The following is a 20,309-nucleotide window of genomic DNA, read 5'->3' as shown; positions in this document are numbered from 1 at the left end:
AGGAGAGAAGTTGTGTGGAGTCTCAAGAGAAGATGATGTTTGTTTGTCACATTTTAGCCATAATGTCCTGGGGGAACAATTCAATGAACTCATTTTTAGCCACAACCTGGGATTTGTACATGAGCTATGTCCATCTCCGGCCCCTTTGTCTTGCACATTTAATGGGAGAGGATATTGCTCTATAATTGATTATGTTCTTATATCATGTACCCATGCACACAGTCTTCTTTCTTTCCATGTCTCTGATAATCCACTTAGTGACCACTTCCCTCTTTGTTTGACTATTTTATTACCTGCAAGGAATCTACCAAGACCCCACAATATTAATGATCAGCTGTTAGAAAATCTAGCAATTGGCGGCAATAATGGTTACTCAATTCGTTGGGCTCTGGTAGACCAGGAAAAACTGGTCAACAACGTGGTAAAGAAATATAAATCTGATATAGATATGTGCTTGAGCGAAGAAGCTGCCCCTGACCAGATTTTAGCCTCATTTATGGCCATATCTACAGCAATAAGTAACTCCCTTATCAGGCAGAAAAAGAACATCGGATCATTACAGGGCTGGTTTGATACTAACTGTTCTCGAGCGCATTCCCAGCTAAAGAAGGAGCTACAGAAAACTCCTAGAAACCTGATTGCCACCAGGTTGGCCAGAGGAGTCTACAAACAAGCACTAAGGGACAGAAAGTCAAAAATGAAGCAGGAGGCTTGGGAGGCCCTATATTTGGCCTCAGTAACGAATGACAGTGCGGCATTCTGGAAGGCAGTTAGGGCTCCTTTTTTAGCTGGTGATGGCGGCCCGTCGCTTGAGATAGCGATCCCGGTGGAACAGTGGATTAACCATTTCTCCCAAGTATACAATGGCGAAGACCCTGCTCTTACGATCGATATGCATGCCCGGGAGACACTGGGGGAAAATTGTTTTTTGCAACAGAAGGAGTTATGGTTCACCCTAGAGGAGGTGGAGAGGGCCCTTCACGCAAGTCAAGGAGGAAAGGCCCCGGGCCCTAACGGGGTCCCCATTGATATATTTAAATCAAACGTTCCCATGTGGGGGCCCCTGCTGGTGCAAGTACTTAATGCAAGTTGCAGTACAAATTTTTTATCTACTTGGCTACTCTCAACCATTGTGCCAATTTTTAAAAAGGGGAATAGACAGGATCCAGGATGCTACATACCAATTTCCCTGCTAGATGCCATAACAAAAGTAGCAGGTAGAGTTCTACTTGAGCGTCTTCAGGACTGGGCCGAGGAGAACTCCATCCTGTCAGACTTGCAATATGGATTCCGGCCCGGCCTGGGGACCGTAGAGCAGGGTTTAAATCTCTCTCTGTTGGTGGGGAAATATACCAGGGCAAGGAATGGGCACCTGTTTTTAGCATTCGTGGATCTCACAGCCGCTTTTGACTGTGTGGTCCACGCTAAATTGTGGTAAATTTTAGAAGTCATGGGAGTCGATTTAAACATTATTTACTTTCTTAAACGTTTTTATTGTGACGCTAAGGCCTCTGTGCGTTATGGCACAAGGGGTGAATGCTCAGAAGCCTTCCCGATCAGGAGCAGAGTCAGACAGGGATGTGTCTTGGCTCCGTTCCTTTTTAATCTGTATATAAACGGGTTGGGGGAGGCGCTCCTGAACGACAATCAGGACTTCCCTACAATAGCGGGCCGTCCGATTCCAGCGCTTTTGTACGCGGATGACGCGGTGCTGATGTCCCGTACTCAAGTTGGCCTTCAGCAAGTCTTAAACATCTTCTCCCATTTTATGAATCAACTAGGCCTAAGGGTGAACACAACTAAAACCTTTATTATGCATTGTGGTAAAGGCATCAAGAAACAAAAGGATATGTTTATTGGAGGCCAAAAAATCGGAGTCACTACAAACTTTTCGTATCTTGGTATTCTTTTTGTTTCTAATGATACATGGGTACAAGCAGTTTCCGCTAAAAAATTGGCACTTGTACGCACCACTTCTGCTCTAATTGCCTTCTCAAGAAAACTGGGCAAAAGACCACCGGTGGAACTTTTAAAGATCTACAAGGCTAAATGTGTCTCAGTGGCAATTTATGGGAGCGGAGTCTGGGGATTTGCTGACCCTTTACCAATTCAAAGAGTAGAAAACTCATTTTTAAAATATATTTTATTATTTTTTTCCTCTGCTCCCGTGCCCCCCTCCCTTCTCTGCTGCTGATCATTGGTTCCCTACCTCGGGGAGCGCGTCCTGCTATTTACACTGTCTATTGCCTTGTTTGTGTGTAATGTTTCTTAATTTTAAATTGAAAACTGAAACCGTATTTAATACTGTCACTCAACTGTTGCTTTCGCCTTCATTGGGTGAGATGATGGACCGACGGGCTACCCGGATTGATCAATTTGCATAACTGTGAATGATAAGTTTCATGCTACCTAGCGGCCGGCCCAAAGGGTTGTAGGCCCATGTTTGTAACTCATTGAAGTCCAATAAAGGTTTCTTTAAAAAAAAAAAATATATATATATATATATATATATTTTATCTGTACCAAATAGCTGTGCCACAAGTGTTTGTCATGCTGAATTAGGCCTGTCATTTATTTCTGACCTAATCAAGACTGAACCCGTGCTCTTGTGGCACAGATTGTGGCTTAAAGAAGAGGCCAAATTGAATAGAGACTTCCTCTCAGACATTATGAAATTGGAGGGAGCAATGAGTATACCATGGCTTAAATATGTTTTTAACTTTTTAAACGACCTCGGCCACCCAGAATTTTTTTACTAATCCTAGTACCCTCGACACTATATCAAGGAAAGAACTAAAACAAGAGGGTTTGTTTCTGTTAGAGTCTGCCAGAATGACTACAGAGATTCTAAAACCAACAGTCTAGCATAACCAGATGGTTTTAAGTACTTTTAATATTCAACCTTATTTAGTTATTGTTCAAAGCGCCTATGAAAGGTTTTTGCTGACCCGCTTTAGGATGGGAACTTTTCACCACCTTGTTACATTTCCCACAATGAACGAGTGGTCTCAAAATCTTTCACCTTGCCCTTGTGATAACATTTCATTACAGACCATGACTCATGTTATTCTTTTCTGTAAATATTATTCTGTATTACGGACCACATTTTTAAAACCTATTTTTAAACAGTTTGGATTACGTCAAAGCCGACCTGCCTTATTGGCCTTGCAATTACTTGACAATGAGTACAGAATTTATAGTGTCACTATTTTCTTGAAAAAAACTCTCTTTTATAGGAAACAATTGTTCAATATTTGATTAATTCTTATCAAAAGCTCCTTAAGTTTAATACTATTTTATTCACAAAATGTTTTTAATGAACAAGTGTAAAGACTTTTTTTTTCTTTTTATTGTGCTTTTATGATTGTTTTTGCTCAAACATTCGACTAAAGCTTGATTGATTGATTAAATAGAACGGAGCCACATGCAAACGTCCGTTCAATGGACACTCAAAAGTAAATTGTCTAGTGCATTTTGGGAAACGTGGCCCTGACCTCCAGCAAGTTTGAGATAGATACCATTTTCCCCTGGACTCCAGGACTTTGAAGTAACTTCAGGCTGAGCTTGCCACTGCCAAGGCTTATCAGTGGCCAGTACAGCTACCACTACCTTTGTTCGATGTTGTTCCTCAAGGGAACTCCACAGCATCTTCAGCTAGCCACCTCAGTGGCCCCGTTGTTGGGTTTTTGCATCTGTTTCCTCACTGGCACCATCTAAGCGGTAAAACCAGCTTCCCCGGCTCTTGCTTCAGCACCAGGGACAGCCAGCACCACTCTGCACCCGGTTCCTATGAGCCAGTTAAAATTGAATCGACTATTGTGGCCTGGACCTGGGACCCGCATCACCTTACCCCTCAGTGGTTTCCAGTGGACTCGACCTGCAAGTGACCGATTGTCACTAACACTGTGGTCAACGAAGAAATACACTAAAGTCTGTAGTAATGAAATTATTTTTCCTTCTAAAAGCCATAACTCCATCCATACTCATCCGATTGTGTTCGCTTTGGTGTCTAAATTTAAATAAAACTCTGCTTTATGTTTATGAATTGATGTTGGATTTCATTTGGGTCTTGTCAATTACTTATCGTCCATATCTGCACTCTCAAATGCTTAACACAGATTCCTCTAGTAAAGCCTGTCTGCTCCTTGCCACAATACCAGTACTTGGCAGGGGATTTATTTGTGTGAATCCAAAGGACCTATTTTGGGGTATTGTGAGAGTATTGCATAATGAAGCATAACTATCCTCACTTCATAATACACAGATTCTTTCTGTGTTATTTTTTCGGGCATATTGCTGGGGTTGTGATGGTCAGTGTGAAGATTCTGCTTGGTACATGTGGACTGAGGTTCCTTTACAACTGTTAGTGATTCTTGATGGGAGATACCGAGACCATGGGGGAGGGGTGCTTCACAGTCCTTTCTTGGAATGTTAATGGGATGAGTTGTAAAATAAACAAGCATTGGCATAGCAAATAGGTCTCACCTTTGGGACCTTACAAGTGTTTAGCCATACAACAGTTGATGTTGTTGCACCAAGGATATTGTGCTGCATAACTAAATACGAGACCTATTGGCTATGCCAATGCTTGTTCAAAAAGTGGCAGGAATGTATGTTACTTGCATTATTTTAATAAAAATGTTTTTCATGGGATACCTTTATTTATCACGCGTTTATGACAGGAAAATTCAGAAGTGCCCTGTTACTTTTGTCTTGGGAAATGTATTGAATTGCGCAACTGTGGGGTGTTTTCGAAAGAGGTTCTGAAAACGGTCGGAAATTTGAGCTAAGCACATATAAGGATGACTACAACCTGAAAGTGCCACTGGAACATAGCCATTAAATCAGCCCGGCGAGTCGAGTAATTGCTTTTGAGATATATGCAAGTTCCAAGTCAGAGAGGTCCAAATCCCGCCGAAGCCCGGCTCTGGTGTTTATCGTTCGCTGGTCGATAACAGGAGTATCGCTGAGTTTGGCAATAACAAATAAAATTGAAGCGCTAAGAGGCAACGCAGCTTGAGGTGCAGACTGTATACATGATGGTCATTACTGGCGAGAATTCGACCCCTATAATTTCACAATGTATTCTAAATATTGCGGTGTTGAATGAGCCGACATCAAAATGGTTTCCACAACAAGTCAGTTTCAATGGCTATATTTAAGGCGCTCAGCCGTGCCCTGCTGCTGTTCACAGTGCTCCAAGAGAACAAGAATTGGCCGCGCGCGCGAGAACAAGCATCGCGGCACCGGCACTTTACTTTGAACATTAAAAGTAAAGCGCGTGTGCCGCGATTATAGCAAAAGTAAAGAAATAGATGTTTTATTCTATTTCTTCACTTTTGCGAAAGTGAAAGTCGTCATGGTTCTAAAGACCCGTGAAAGACTGCTGGCGGCCGGCTGCGCACATGCACGCTCCCGTGAACGCAAGCGCTAGGCCAGCCAGCAGCACTTTGAAAACTCATCTACTAAATGTCTCTCCGAGCAGCGCATGCGCACTGACTCAGCGAGACCTAAAAAGGGAATGTTTTACCAATTCCTCAGGTGGCAGTCTCCAGACTTTGAGCTCTTACAGGGGACTCACTTGATGGAACCCAACTGCAAGATGTGGAGGAGGAGAGGCTACAGATTGGTGGCACTTCCAGGATACACCACATACTCCCATGGAGTGGCCATATTGCTGCAATGCACATTCCCAATGAAAGTGATGAGAGTGATTGGGGATAATCAAGGATGCTTTGTCCTTATGAGCCTTTGGTGGAATGGACTGCAGGTGAAAGATGGAGTGGTTTATTTGCCGCCCTGACTGCAGCTGATGGAATTGGTAGATCTGGGGGCTTGGCTGTTCTCATTACCTCATGGGCAGCTGATCGTAAGGGGCGACTTAATTTGGTGATGGATGAGACCATTGACTGACTTACTCGGGGTGGTGCTAAGGGACACAGACAATTATACGCCTTGGCAGAGGTGTGTAGGAAAAACAGTCCCACTGCGTGCCAGTACTCCTTCTACTCTGGGGCACATAACTCCTACTCATGGTCAGACCACATATTCACATAGAACTCATATTTGATCAAGGTCGTGAATGTACATTTCTTGGCCCACTGGATATCGGATCACTCACTGCTTTAAGAAGATTTGGGTATACTTTGATGGAGGAATCACAGAAGATGTAAGTTGGATCCCTGTTTATTGAAACAAATGGGAGTGAGGAAGGAGGTAAGCCAGACCAGGGAGTAGTACTTCGGTGACAATGAGCAGACAGTCCAGTCAAAGGTGGTACTATAGGGGCATACAAGGCAGTAGTAAAGGGACAGGCCATTTCCATGGCAGTTGCCAATCAATTGTAATGAAAGATGGCACAGAATGCCATCTGTTGAAAAAATTAAACAACATTTCCATCTGGAGAGGCTGAACGTAATTCAACCTAGTGAAGACTTGGCTCACTGCATAGTGTCTGCCCATAGAGAGTATCACAGCCTGGTTACTGACGATGCGTGCAAGCGTGCTGCAGCTGTCCAGAGAAGAGACTACGAGGGTGGCAATAAGGCAGGGAAGTTACTAGTGTTGCTGGGCAGGAGGGAAGAGAGGGCAGATGGGTTGGAGAGCACCAAAGCCCAGAGGAAGATTAGTGGCAGCACATACATTGCTGAGGAGTTTGCCTGCTCTTATGCAAGGTTCTATATGTCAAAAATGACTCATACAGCGAAGGAGGTACCTTCCTTCACGATATTCCCCTTTCCTGCCTTTCAGATGCCAATAGAGCGGTGCTGGATGCACCTATCTCTGTGAAAGAGATAGAGGATGCGATCCCCACCCTCCAATCGGGAAAAGCCCCTGGCCCAAATGGCTTGCCCATGGAAGTGTAGAAATGCTTAGCTAGTGGACTATCTCCCTACCTCCTCTCGATGTACATGGCGGCATTGAGTGAGAGGAGTATGGCAGAGGGGATCCGAATGGCCATAAACGCAGTCATTCTTAACAAAGGCAAACCAGCGCACTAATGTAGATTATAGGCCCATTTCTCTTTTAAATGCCTAAGCCAAAACCTTAGCTAAGGTGCTTGTGAGTCTCTTATCGCCAGTAATAACAGTCCTAATACACCCTACCACCCTCAGTCTCTGACGACTGTTTGGTTGCCACACCAGGATGGCCGATTTGGCAACAGTAGGTGCGATTGTCTCACTTGATCAAATGCGTGTGACTCCTTTAGTGGCCCTACTTATTTTGAGTCGTAGAACAGATGACCCTGGGGCCGAAATACCTTAACTGGGTGAAGTTAATCTATTCCCCCCCCCCCGTCCCCCACCCCCCCCCGGCTTGTGTTCAAGTGAACAACAAATACTCTAGCAAGTTCCCCTTGCAGATGGGTACTTGACAGGGCTTCCTGCTATCTCCTATGTTATTTGCCCTGTTGGTGGAGCCCCTGGCATGGAAAGGTCACTCTCTGATTAGTGGCTTGTGATGAGAGGATGTTGGGTGGACAAAATTTCCTTATATGCAGGTGATGTTCTGCTATGTCACTGATCCGAACTTCTCTGTTGATGGGATAGTACAGGCTATGCACATATGTGGGAACTACAGTGGCTTTTGCATTAATTGATCTAAGTCCGTCCTCTACACACTTATGAATTGGGCACTTGCTCTGCCCATCAGGGGTGACCTGCAGATCTCTTGACACAAATTCTGCTGCTTGGGGATTCACGTTATACGCTCTTGAGAGGGCTTCCTTACAGATAACGTATATGATCTATTGGACAAATTCAAGGGGGATATCATGCACTGGCAAATAAACCCACTCTCCTTTTTGAGTAGGGTGACGTAATATCAAATGGAAATCTTACCAACATTTTCATACATGTTATAAAATGCGCCTTATGTCATTCAGGACAGCTTCTTCCAGAGTGTGGAATGCAAATTAAGACAGTTCCTCTGGAACTCTAGAGCCCGTGGATTATGTTGACCAGACTCACCGAGGGGTTATAGGAAGGGGGCATGTGCTCCAGGACCTCTGAAGATATTATTGGTCTATGCAGCTGGTTGTGGTAAACAACTGGGTGTTTGCGAACCTATATGAGCCATCTGTTAGAGGAGACAGGGCACTAATGGGGCCGTGAGGTTACTTAGCGGCCTCTATGGGCAGAAAAATAAGTTGTGCTGGCCATCATGCATCAGGGTGGTACTTCAGGCGTGGGATAAAGTTCTCCATCAGATGGGATGGTTTGGGACTCTTAGGGCACCCCACTGTGGAACTCCTGCAGGTTGCCTGAGTTGCGTGGACTGTCTGGTTTCTAGTGCTGGGATCTTATAGGAATCAGTGTGCTTCATGATGTCTTGGTATGTGATGCAATAAAGGAATTTCAGGCCCTTAAAAAGAAGAGTACTAGATGCATGAGGGGCAGTTTTCTGCTATCTGTGCCTCCTGCATGCGGTAGCTAAACACATAGCGGGTGGCACCGAGATACCAGAACCTAATCCACAGGTGGATAGGATACTGGAGGAACCTCTAAGATGTAAAGCGATATAACTCATTTACAAAAAGATCATGAATAAGTTGCCGGATGCACTTCAGGCGCTGAGTCGCCTCTGGGAACATGATCTAGGAGAACTCTCTGATGACGAAGGTACTGATGCGCTTGGGGGGGGGGCCACGGGAGGTGGCAATCAAAACAGGGTTCTGAATTGTGCAAATGAATATTCTTCACAGGACCTACCAGGGTGTTATTGACTAGAATTGGGAGGCCTCTGAGTGATGATTGTCTTAGGTGATGGGGATGCCAAGGGACTTTCCTGCACACCTTATGGGATTGCCCTGCTATACAACTATATTGGATACAGGTGATACGATCCTGAGAGAAGGTCACAGGCCTGACATGGCTACCGGACACGGAAGCTCTGTGTGTTGGGTATATGAAAGGACACAAAAGGTACCAACGTAATTTTTGCAGTTTGGGACTAGTGGTAGCCCGACGTAATATAGCACTATTATGGGGGTCATCAACCCTGCCCCTAGTGGAAAGATAGGATGCGGACCCGAACTGGTGTATGGCTAATGAACATTCTATATATGAAGGTAGAGGATGCCCACATAAGTTCCGAAAGGTATGGGAGCCTTGGGGGGGGACTACTGTGGCCTGCCACAATCATAGATGTATGTTACGTACCAGTCGAGCTGCATGTTACCCCATGCTCCTGTTGGAGGGACTCTCACATTTATGTTATTGTACCACTTGTCAAATGATTCCAGGATATATATTTAATGACACACATTACTTCCTACCTGCATACTGGGCAGCATATTATATGATATCGGCAGCATTGTTATATGTTTCTTATAATCTAATAAAGAGAATTGACAAGAAAGTACATTATTTCTGACATAATACTTATATAAGCATACCATGGCTTAAACCATATATGCAGTCCCTCAGTTCCTCATCAAGAAATATGCGAATTGTTACCATTATTGATGGAAGGGCATAATGAACCACTTGAGGCTTCACCTCCAGTGACTAATGACCCGTTGCAACACTCACAATGGTAATAAATGGCGTATTACACTCTGTGTATGTGTGCGCCTGCACTGTATATATATATATGTGTGCCTAAGTCCCCGGAGTCCTGTATTTTACGGTCATGTTGCGACTAGCCAATCACCGCGATCGGTCCTAGGAAGCAAGATGGCCCAAGGGAAAACAAAGCCGCCCAAGGACAATCGGAACAGTGCTTGCAGAACTCTCGCTGGATTCCCTTAAACCCAACCGTCCAGCTATTTAAATATTTTTGTACCTTAATTTCTCAAAAACTACTGAACGGATTTACACCAGATCACAAAAAGCAAACTTTCTGGACCAACATTTAGATTTCTGCCAAATGTACTGTCGTTCTGTTCAGCCATTTGGACTGTGGCACTTTTTAAAAAAGTCTATGGAAAATGCATAGGGAAATTCGATTTTGGGACCCCTCTTTTTCTCAGACCCCGCATTCAGGAACTGTGGTGGTGAAGGGGGCGTTCAAGATAGAGTTGGGGCACCAGCCCTATCTGGACCACCCTCTGTCACTGGTAGCTCAACCTGCCACTGGCCTTTTTGTTGTTTTGTTTCCGGCCACATTATGACTGCGGGTGTTTACTCCATCTAGCCTCTCTCACTAGCTTTAGTGCATGTTATTGCGACTTTGGGCTGTTAATCGTAGGTCCAGAATTTCACGATATCTAAATGAGATAAATTATCGTGCAGCGTTTTTAATAGAAGACGCTTACTTGGCCATTTGTTATCATGAAAGTCTTTAATGAATCTGCCCACCTGACAGTTCCACTAGTAAGCCAGCTGCAAAGGGCACGAGCTAATAATTGCCTTGGAGTCACGTGACTATAACTCTGTTGTGAGGGGGGGGGGGTGGAATGGCTGTAACTTTGCAGTGTGGTGAATGCGCGCCAGTTATCTTTACCCTTTTAGCCGAGTCACAAAACAATCTCTTCTGGATTTCCTTTGCAGCTTTCTTTGTTTTTCTTTCTTTGCATCCTCCCGAGTATGTGGAATCAGCAACCTCGCGGATAAAGACAAAAGGGAAAGTATGTATAAGTGTAATCAATCAATATATCAATAACTAATTACATGAATTAAAATATCATAGAAATAAACGCAGATCTAAAAACAATAAAACAGAGATGTGTTTAGAGCAGGGCGGGCGAACGGGTACATTCTGGGCCTACGCCTTCCCAAAGCCGCAGCCGCAGAACCTTCAACGTCATGTGCACAAAAAACCTACACAGAAATAACCATTGATGTTAGGGATGAGGCACAGGAGATTGGTTTCAATTGGCCGCAACTAACCTAGCCTTATTCTCCTCACGGAATATTCGAATGCATTCAGCTGCTGAATATTTTAGTTAAATTAACGACCCTACACATTTTGTGGAATCTTCCTAACACTCAGAAGAGTGCAATTTGCTATGACAGCACTCAGCGTTGTGTAGCTGCAATATCCCAGCCTCGAAAATGGATGGCTGACATAACAGGGGCCTTCAGGATAAAACCACTGAAAAGATGACCAAATACCCCCGCAGGCAAAGCAACTGCGAAAAGCCTTCGGCCAATCCCCATTGATTCCCAGGATCAATATTTCAGATCACATGCAATGCAGCTGTTCTGAGTAATCCTGGTGCTCCCCCAGGACAGAAGAACTTTTAGCACAGCTGGGAGGAGTGCCAACCCATTAGGAAAGATCCTACTTAGGAAAAACAACCAACCGATGCCTTGTGCACTGAAAATAAAGAAAGGACTGCTGCACTCTGTGCTGATCGTAGTGTATTACTCGAATGCAAAGAATTCGGAACATCGGAGAACTAAAATGAGTGGTTTATCCGAACCTCAATCTCCCACGCCGAATTCAGGAGTGGCCTCAAGACCTAGCTGTTCGAGTAGCCCGACCCCATGAAGCTCCTGGAAACACCTCGGGGTGATTAGCGCGCTCTACAAATACTGATTGATTGATTGGTCAAGATGAATATGTGATTACGAAAGTCGACTACTCTTACATGTCTTGAAAACATCAACATTCTTTAATGTCCCAAAAAGATTGTAGAATAAGTAAAATGAAAAACTATCACGCACAGAAAAGTCTATACCAAGCCACCTAGACAGTAGCACTCAAGAAAAGCTATAGAGACAGATTGTGTAATATTGTACGTCTCAGAAGCTGATTCTTGGCCAATGGTTGGTGAAACAGCAAAGGGAACCAGTACTGAAATACAAGCCAAGATAGATAGGTCGCCAGTGATCAACACGAGCGCAGGAGACAAATGGACGAAGTGAACGCCAGATCAGAGATAGTCAATTTTGCGTGTGTGCAATCTATCAATCGTACAAGTCTAAACATGGTAATCAATGCAATATGCTGAGGAAGGCAGTGAAAGGTATTGGCAGATCTGAATCTAGACTATGGGGCAGATTTACTATTTTTTCACGTAGCGCACTGCAGCAGCCCCAAATGCTGCGCTGCGTGAAAAGGAGAGAGGAGGAGAGCGCCCTATTTACTAAAATAAGGCACTCTTCCCCTCTCACTCAATCAGTTGCCGTGCGCCACGGAGACACCTTTGCGCCATGGGGCAAGGCTCTCTCCACGAGTCTGGCATAGGTTTTGTACTGGAAGGGTACTCTTCCAGTACAAAATACTATGCATAGACTCACTTTAACAATTTTCCCACTTTGTATGCGTGCTGTAAAGTGCAGCACACATGCAAAGTCGGAAAAGGAAGGAGAAATGAAAGCATTTCTCCTTCTTTGCACCTACTTGAAAAGGGCGCAGTTTTCTCACGCTAAACCCAATCTACTTTATTTAGTAAATTGGGTTTAGCGTGAGAAACATCGAGTGGGTGCATGGGAACGCTTATGCTCCATCCTTGGTACACTCCCATGGCACAAAGTAATGCTATGCGTTGCTTCGCGTTACTTTTCATTTATTTCCAGGGCTAACCAAGTTTAGCGCAGGAAAGTGAATTGGGCAAAAAAGATTTTGCAGTGATTTGCGGCACAAAATCTTAGTAAATCTCCCCCTATGAAGGCTGTTTAGCGGAAGCTGGTAGCTGCCTTTGTGCGCCAAGGAGATACTGCTAGGGGGAAATTCATAGGGTGGAATCGGCCACCATGGGTGGCCACCCAAGCACAATGGGATTAAGCGCTAAAGAAGGCGGATATCCCCTTCGCACACAGTCTATCCAGTTCAACTGAGATGGAGTTACTCTGTGGAGAGAAGCGAAGGATTAGAACCAAATTAAATTATGAACTTTAAAAAACATCTAGTGTGAGATAAAGTCAGCCTAAGCTGTTTCTTTGGGGTGGCGCTATCTCGACTCAGAAATCCTTCAGGAGGTAGTAAGAGGGGTGCCAGGTGCAGGGGGGATGTCACCACTTTCAGTGTATCTCTTCACGAGTGTGAATAAGAGTTTAAACCAGCCCCTTCCTCTAATCTTCAGATGATGATCTGAAATCTTTATGCAACTGGAACATTTGCCCACAAGGACTCAAGTGACGTCAGGAAATCTCTTAGACACAAGGTCTCTCTTCCGTAGCATCTGAGTTCGTTTTTTTCCAGTCTCAGCTGTGAGTATATTTCATTGCATCAGTGCCTTCCTTCCTTCCTTCCTCCTGCATGGGAGGGCAGTCGGTCTCCGGAAGCACCAAAGCCAGAAGCAGAGGAGTTGCTCTAGGCTCCGCCATGACTCGGATAGGGTGCGTGCCCACCACTTATGGCCACCACACACCATCTCCTCTCACACTTTACAACACCTTCAAGTTAACTTAGAGTTGAGTAGTAAAGAAAAATCCTCTGATTTGCAGAGAATGTGTTGCATCAGAAGGATCATCCATCTGTGCAAATCACTTCAGTCTGTTAACTGGGAAGAGTCGTTGAGACACCTAGATCACCTTCAAGCCCTCTGGCTTACCTACAAGCACATCAATGGAACAGCTCCACCCAGGAGTGTAACACAGCCCTGAGGTATGCGGGCTTTGTGTTGCGTTTATTTAGCCTAAGGGCATTTTGCCATCTGCACTGCAGTACCTAATTGAACAGCGCTGTAGTTAGAGGTGGTGAAATGCCCATGGGCATGTTGGGGAAGGCAGCGGAGGAACGTGGGGACGGGAAGCATTATGAAAAACAACAATCATCACCGGGCAAACACCGGTGTTGAGAGTGTGTCAGTGTTTGACCTGCTGTAAAATGTCAACAAATCTGCACCAGGTGCATGGGGGGGGCGAGCCTTCAGTCTTCACACAACCCTTCAGGGGCGCCCCATTCAGCCCAAGTCAAAACAAATCAATACGTTTGGTGATGCCATTTCCACACATTCTCGCTTGTGCACTGTACAGTTTTATCAGTAGAACTGTATGTCTGTGCAAATGTAATGGTCATCACAATTGAAAATGTGTTGTCTGTAATGGCAGTGCGCTACCACACCATGCATACTCCACTCTACGCAACTCCACAGTATGACATCCTACCCCAGGTCACTCTACGACACTCTACTCCACAATACACTACGACACTCCACTCCCCTTTACACCACTCCACTTTATGCCACTCCACTGTGCGCCACTCTACTTCATGGCATTCTATTTCACTTTGCGCCTCTCCACAACACTCCACTCTATGACACTCCACATCACTCTATGCCACTCCACTCTACGGCACTCCACAACACTCCAGTCTTTGCTACTATACTCCAATCTACTCCTCACCACTCCACACTATACCACTGTAAATGTAACGCTGACGCTGTACTCCACTCTACACTATGCCACTACACAGCACTCCACTCTACAAGTCCACTCTATGCTATGCCACTCTATGCCCCTCCAATCTATGTACTCCTCTCTGCTCCACTCTACTTCACTCTATGAAACTCTTCTCCATTCTGTGCCACTCTACGTCACTCCACTCTACGACACCACTCCACTCTATGCACCTCAAATTTACACATTTCTACTCGGCATCCCCCACTCTACAACACTCCACTCCACAACACTCTACTCTACGTCACTCTATGCCACACTACTCCACTCTATGTCACTACACTCTATGCCATTCCACTCCATTCTATGACACTCCACACCACTTCCCTCTTGGCCACTCCCCTACACTCTGTGCCACTCCACTCTATGACACTCAATTCCATTTCTCTCTACTCCACGACCCTCTACTCCACTCTAGGGCACGTCAGCCACTCTACGCCGCTCTTCTATAAGACACTCCACTCTACAACACTCAAGTCTTATCACACCACTCTTTAACACTCCACACCACTCTACAACACTCTATGCCACTCTACAACACTCCATGCCACTCCATCTATTCCACTCCACGCCACTCTACTCTACTCTATGGCACTCCATACCACTCCACTCTACGCCACTCCACTTTACGCTACTCTATGGCACTTCATTCTAGGCTACTCTACTACACTCTACGACACTCCACCCTATAAACTCTATTCCATTCCACTGGTCGACACTCTACTCTACACCACTCTTCTATACGACACTTCACTGTACGAAAATCCACTCTACGACACTCCATCCTATGACACACCACTCTACGACACTCCACAACTTTCTATGCCACTCTATACCACTTTACTCCACTCTGTGCTATGCCACTCTACATCACTCCTCTATAATCCACTCAACTCAACTACATGTCACTCCACTCTACGACACTCCACTCTACGTCACTCTACTGTACGACACTCCACTGTACGATCTCTACGACCCTCCACTCTCAGCCCCTTCAATTACACCTCTCTGTGACACTCTACGCCACTCTATTCCACTTCACTCTCATCCACTCTGCAACACTCCACTCTACGACACTCTATGTCACGCCACTCAGTGACACTCCATTTTACAGCACGACACTCTATGTCTCTCCTCTCCACAGCACTCCACGATATTCCATTCCACTCCACTATACTCCATTCGATGCTGCACCATTCTACATTACACCACTCTACTCTTACACTTTACTCCACACTATGCTATGCCACTCCATTCAATGGCACTCCATTCTAAGACACTTTACTCCACTCTACGCCCCTCCATTCTATGCCCCCCTTTCTATGTCACTCCTCTCTATGACAGTCTACTCCACTCTATGCCCCTCTACTCTACTTTATGCCACTCTACGCCACTCCACTCTATGTCCCTCCACTCTACGACATGACACTCCACAGCATTCTACTTTACGCTACTCTATGCCACTCCTTTCTGACATTCTGCTCCACGCCACTCCACTCTACGCCCCTCTATGAAACTCTACTCCACTCTATGTCACTTTAGTCTAGGCCACCCTACTACACTCTGGGGCATATTCTCAAGAACGTGTGATAATCATCGCAAAATAAACTTATTTTTATTTATTTATTTATTTATTTATTTGAGTTTTATATAGCGCTGGCTAGACCCGGAGGTATCAGAGCGCTTTACATAAGGTTCCACAAAGTTACAAAATTACATCAGTTACCAGTTACAGGAAAAACATTTCAAGAGCATAAAGACGAGATAAAAGGAGCTTAGAAGGGAGAGGTGGTAGGGTAAAGGGGTAGGAGGGAAATAGGATGGAGAGACGAGGGAACTTAACGCAACCTACAACATCGCAGTCTATCGCGGGAAATTTACGCCGTGTTAACCAAGTATTCACAACACGGCGGTACCATGCGATAGTCACCAGATAACGCGTCAAATGGCCGTGTTAAAATCAATGCTATGCTGCACAAATGCGAAACACGAACGCAAAAAAAGCTGCGATGAGGCCAAGCGCAATACAAAAAGCTGCGAAAACCAGCCACAGGCCTGCAAATCCCATCCATCTGGTGGGAAAATGACTATAAAACCAGAACAAGAAAAACACACCAGAAACAATCCAAAGTGCGCAGCACCATGGATGCACCCTGACTGAGCGCAGAGGCCAAAGCGAACCCCACACGCCCCACAGACCACCAGCAAGGTACAACGGGATCGGGGAAGGCCAGGGAGAAGAGGGAGAGGAAGACGGGGTGCAGTCCACAGCAACACAAGACCAGCGTCACGGAGGTGACAGAACACTACCAGCAACTGTCCCACAATCAGACTACCTGGAATGCAGCCGGAGTGTCGAGGAGGCCAATGGATGAGGCCAAGAGGCGCTGGCATGACCTGAAAATCTAAACCAGGCACAAACCCGCTGCCAACAGGAAGGCAGCAACGGTGACAGGAGGTGGGAGTCCTGCGCCGCAGGAGGAAATGGAGGCCAGTCATCAGTGTGGAGACGGTGCAAGGAGGTGGGAGTACGAACAAAGCTCGAGAGGACCTGACACAACAACAACAGGGTGAGTAACGACCAGGGACTGGGGGGACGGGGGGAGATGGGCACAATGGCACACATGCACAATCAAGTATAGCACACTGCACACCCACAATGACTCAGGATCATGTCCCTTATCCCCGTGGCACACTGCAGCACACACATAGCAATCCAACCACATCCCATGACAATGTGGCACCAAGTGCAACACCAACGCTGCAGAACATGGGACACAACTGGGTCCGCTCATGCGCAGAAACTGGCCTATCACATTGGACAGAGCAGGGAACTGTGAGATGCATTTGTACGGGTACAACCTCACAACCGTCATGTAGTCCCAATGTCAAGTTCCCCCCCCCCCCCAAATTGCCAGCACCGCCCAAACAGTCACAGTGTACATTGTCACACAGTCTGCATGTAAACAAGAACAATGCGCAAACATATATGTCAACACAATGTCAACATGCATCTCCCCTTCACATTGCAGAGGGACAAAAAACACCTCCAGCAGGTCAGACCAGACAACCCATCAGTGATGCCGGAGACGACCACCACACCTCGGACGCCCTACAACAGCTCATGGACTTCTCAGGCAACCCACCCACAAGAACAGGGCAGCCAAGCTACATAGAGAAGACCCCAGCCCCTGCACAGACCACATAGCAGGAAGCACCTGCCACCACAGCTGGCTCCCAACACGTCACCGAGGCACACATCACATTCCAATGCCAGGTGTCAGAATGCCAAAAGGAGGTGGCCGAACAGGTGCGGGTGGCCAGAGCTCATGGAAGCCGAAGTAGATCACATACGTGGGTATTCAAGTCCCATCAGGGACCACCTACACCCCACAAAGGAGACCCACACTGTGACAGATACACATGCATGCGCACTTTGTCCTGCAATGAACCACGCCCAGAGCCACGGAATCATCATTCACACCCCGACGCTGGTCCTCCGTACGACGGCCCAGTCCACTCCTCATACGCATTGAGTGGCTGACGACAAAGCTACATGTCCAAGGTCTTACACGCTGCCTGCGGTGACATGTCTGCGTCTGCTGTACACAGCACAATGTAATATCGTAGGGCCCAGGGCCCTCATGCATACAACAAGACCACAGGGACACACGCATATATCATGTTGAACTGGCTACGGGTATGTGCGCCCGGCCCCTTTATTGGCAGGGCCACTTGTACAGTGACGCCTGTGCTGGATGTGTGTGGGGTGAGTATGAGCCAGCCCACACGGAGTGCCTGGTGCTGGCAACAACTTGAACAGTGGACACCACTGCAATGGAAACAGAAAACACCTGCATAACAGAGTCAACTGCTGAGCAACATGGAGGGAGCCGGAGTAAGGACAGCGGTCATCCAGCATTCAAACAGAAGTGTCCGTGAGTTGCAGTGCACTGAGGTTGGGGCACTAGAGATGAGCACGCTCATGTGAAGAAATTGCTAGGATTGTGTCCCTTCGGGTTAGTCCTGATGCAGATGCAGTGTGGTGTGTTACACCTGCATCAACTTCCTCATCAACGTCCCAGGTCTCCCACTCTGCCTCAGGTGACATTGCTGCACAACCTCACCACAGCACAAAACTCAATCAGTAACGGTCCATGGGTTGCAGTGCACTGAGTCTGTGGCACCTGGAGTGCTGAGCAGGGGATCAGGCAGATGATGGCATCCACGACAGGCCTGAGCAACTCCATTGGTCTGCCATTACCACTGTTTCGACTCTGGCAGATGGTAGATGGAGTTGGCCCTTGCAAAGGTGGCGTGTGCCTACTGGAGTGATGCGACTTCGGCCCGGTCAGGACTCGATTTGATGTGTGAGCCCTGGTGGTTTGCAGTTGAGGCTGGAGGCAGCAGACAGCGGAGTGCCACATGCACATGGCACTGATGACCCCAAGACCACCGTCACAGAGATCATCCAATAGTCATTCTGACAAGGTCCCGGACGTGAGCTGCACAGAGTTAGTGGCCCCGGATGCACTGCGGTTGGCACAGGCACACCGCCATGGGACGGTGACTTGCGATGCACTGAGGTAGGGCCACACGGACTGGGCGGGTCCTCATTGATGTCCAAGGTGAATGTGGTGGAGGGTTGCGGGGGACAGTGGAAAGTGTCCTCCAGGGCATGATGCAGAGGTCTGATGTTATCCGGAAGCAGCAAATGGAGGAGTGGAAAGCGGCAGCCTCGTTGCCACCACCTATTTGGTGACAGCCACATGAGGATGAAAATGGCCCCCTAGTCCATAGACTCAGACTGCACAAATGTACGACGAGAGAGTGTCCATGAATGTCGGGGAACAGACTTAGTGGCACCAGGGCCAGGAGGCGGTGCAGTTTGCGATGATGCCGGTACACTGATATGAACTCTGCCATCGCTAAATCAAGAATCTGTGACCTACTGGACCGCAGTGTAGGCCGGAGGCAGCAGTCAGCAGTGGCCTACAGCCACATGTCGTTGGCTCGCGATGCACAGAGTTAGTGACACCAAGGCAGTTGTCTGTAGTGTTCGATCACCTACGTAACGATGATCCTATTCCCTCTGGACTGCAACGCGTCATCCTCTTACGCCTCTCCTTGTGTGCAATGATATGTATTCTGCCTTTGAATAATCGATGTTCAGTTCCAATTCTGTGACCTACTCGTGGGCAGCGTAGGCCGAGAGCAGTTGTCCGCGTAGGCCCACAGACACGTGTGGTTGTAATGCTATGCACAGACTTTGTGGCACCACATCGAAGGGAGTATAGTGACATAAACTCTGCCTGAAATAATGTTCACTGCCATGGTGTAATAAAGACTCAGTTCCAAATGTGCGACCTACTTGTCCGTAGTGTAGGCCGAAGGTAGTAGTCAGCAGGGGACGACAGACATGTGTCGTAAGAATGCCATGCACAGAGTTGGTGGCACCACATCGAAGGGAGTACACTAATATAAAATCTGCCATGAACTTATGTACTCTGCCATCGTGTAATCAAGACTCAGTTCCAAATGTGTGACCTACTTGACCGTGGTGTAGGCCAGATGCAGCAGTAGAGTACGTCAACGAGAAAGTAGTAAAGCGGGCCTGTGTCGTGGAGGCTCTGATGGTCTGAGGAGGCTGCCAAGGTCACGGGCCTCGGGCTTGGAGCTTGCGCCGGCACGTGGTGGGCCCTCCTTGACACACGCTGGTGTTGGCAGGTGATCAGTGTGGCCTGGCTGCACAGGGGCGGGCCTGACGGGTTCGGGGTCCAGCAGGCCGGGGTACGGCAGGCGCACAGGATCGCAGGCAACTCCGCTCACGAGGATGGCGTCGGCCTCGTGGTGGGGTGAGAGGCGCCGCCCTGGCAGAGACGTTGGCCATTCCGGAAGAGGACCACGCCCGGGGCTACGTGCTTTTTATTCACACCCCTTCGCTGGCCTGGCATATGCCGGGCCATCCCACTCCGCTCACGCTTACGGGGGGGGGGGGGGGGGGGACATAACAGGCAA

The 20,309-nt window shown here is 47.0% G+C and overlaps 1 long non-coding RNA gene across 1 annotated transcript in view; it reads right to left on the bottom strand.

Annotated features, from left to right (window-relative positions):
- Window positions 1-20,309, bottom strand: part of LOC146833044 (uncharacterized) — a 74,096-nt gene that overhangs the window by 42,008 nt on the left and 11,779 nt on the right. The window contains exon 2 of the long non-coding RNA XR_014960192.1: window positions 10,447-10,545. This is a non-coding gene — a long non-coding RNA (uncharacterized LOC146833044). The remainder of the gene's footprint in view (window positions 1-10,446; window positions 10,546-20,309) is intronic.

This window comes from Triturus cristatus, chromosome 4_2, assembly GCF_964204655.1.
Source record: "Triturus cristatus chromosome 4_2, aTriCri1.1, whole genome shotgun sequence".
Classification (NCBI taxonomy): domain Eukaryota; kingdom Metazoa; phylum Chordata; class Amphibia; order Caudata; family Salamandridae; genus Triturus; species Triturus cristatus.
Note: the sequence above shows the minus strand (reverse complement) of the source record. Positions and strands in the feature narration are given on the sequence as shown.